The sequence below is a fragment of the Micropterus dolomieu genome, linkage group LG06 (assembly GCF_021292245.1).
Source record: "Micropterus dolomieu isolate WLL.071019.BEF.003 ecotype Adirondacks linkage group LG06, ASM2129224v1, whole genome shotgun sequence".
Lineage (NCBI taxonomy): Eukaryota > Metazoa > Chordata > Actinopteri > Centrarchiformes > Centrarchidae > Micropterus > Micropterus dolomieu.
This window is the reverse complement of record NC_060155.1, coordinates 20,720,829-20,722,645: the sequence shown is the minus strand read 5'-3', so window position 1 is coordinate 20,722,645 and position 1,817 is coordinate 20,720,829. Positions and strand designations below refer to the sequence as shown.

Below are 1,817 nucleotides of genomic sequence, written 5' to 3'. Positions count from 1 at the left end.
CCCCAGCGTGAATGCGTCTGAAGCATCTATGTCAACTAGTCCAATGGAAGGAATGAACGTCACGGGCAGGTGACTTCATGACCAGGAAGAGATAAAAGCGCATCCGGTGCAAGCTTGTGTCGTGCCGAAAAGTGATCGTCTGCCAAAAACTGATGTTTGGTAGGCCTATGTGTAATATCTTTGTTTATATTTGGAAAACGGGCTGTAGCCTAATTAACATGACTTACTGCCAACTTAGATATAAAATGAAGACAATTTTGCAATTATCCTTATGACTCTGCATTATTTTACTTGCTGTGTTGGCCTCCCAACCAATCCATTCATTTTACAATGTTATAATACCTTTAAATGGCCAATACAACTCTTAAAATGCAGTATTTCACTTGCCAGAAAATGATTGAAGCCTTTTGTTATTGACTGAAAAGTTATTTCTGCCCTGAAATTAGTTGATTTCATTCAGAAGAGTTATATTTGACAGATTATAGCTCACCTGGTACTTTTTTACCTCTTAAAATACCTTTAAATGGCCAATACAACCCAAAAAATGCAGTAGGCTATTTCACTTGCCAGAAAACGATTGAAGAAACTGGGCAATACAGCTCCAGCAGACGGCAATCAGTTTTCGGCAGACGATCACTTTTCCGCACGACACTGGCATTAGCTTCTGTTGCCTCAGCAAGCGATCTGTGTACTACTGTCCTGTCTATTTATTGTTGTCTGTTACTATTGGAAAAGTGTTTATTATGGCGAAACAAATGTACAAGCAGTGTGCTTCTCCCTGCCCGCGTTATTTAACGGGTGGTGATACACACGAGCTTTGTGTCATTTGTTTGAGTGGAGCATGCGGTTTCAGCCTTTGAGGGGGCTGAATGCTGGCATTGCGAGATGTTACCGCTTCGCGTGCTTCGCTCCCGCCTGTCACTATTCGATGAGAGTGGCCAGGCTCGCGATCCTCAGGGTGCAGGACCTGCACCAGTAGACGCGGCCGTCGACAGATTCCAGGAGGCTAAGAAACATTCTGAGGCATTAAAAAAATTTCTCCCTCGCCGTGTCCAGCCCCCTGGGACTGCTGGGCGTGAGCAGTCCCAACCGTCAGGCTCCTCATATTGTGTGCAACAGAAGGAGAGTGTTGCGACTCGTGCACCTCCGCGGAAACACTGGAAGCAGACGCAACAGTCTCAGCCGAAGCCATCGAAGTCGAAGTCGAAGCCAGATGTGAGGACCGTTCTTCAGGCTAAGAAAGCTTTGGCTCAGAAGAAAAGGTCCTGACGCCACAGGCGTCAGACCTGTGAGGACAGCCCCACCCGGGTGGAGCGGGTCACACCTCAGTATACGGTGTCCGGTCCACCTTGGTGTCCTCAGGGGATCATACTGCCAACCACGCCACCCTTGGTGTTTCGGGACGCAGTGGTCTCCAGCGAACGTCAGGCGCAATGTCGACATTGCGTCAGACATGAACTCTCTGAGGGGGGTTCAAAAGCAGTCAGTTCGGGTAGTTCCTGCCAGTATGTTTCAGGTCCCCGAACTGAGTGCCTCACTTACACCAGAGGCCAGCCTCGAGAGGCTGGTTCCCTTAGTAGATTTTCTGTCAGAATGGAAAAAACTTCCACATATATCTCAGTGGATCCTGCAAAAGGATACAGAATCCAGTTTGGTTCTCGTCCTCCTCGATTCAATGGGGTGTTGCTGAATGAAGCAAGAGGTAAAGGCCCTGTTAGTGAAGGAAGCTATAGAACAGGTGTACTCACCCGACCGAGAGTCGGGTTTTTACAGCCGTTATTTCATTGTTCCAAAGAAGGATGGAGGGTTACGTCCCA

General features: G+C 47.8%; 1 protein-coding gene across 8 annotated transcripts in view; it reads right to left on the bottom strand.

Annotated features, from left to right (window-relative positions):
• LOC123972095 overlaps positions 1-1,817 on the bottom strand; it is a 44,895-nt gene that overhangs the window by 1,868 nt on the left and 41,210 nt on the right. The window lies entirely within an intron of this gene.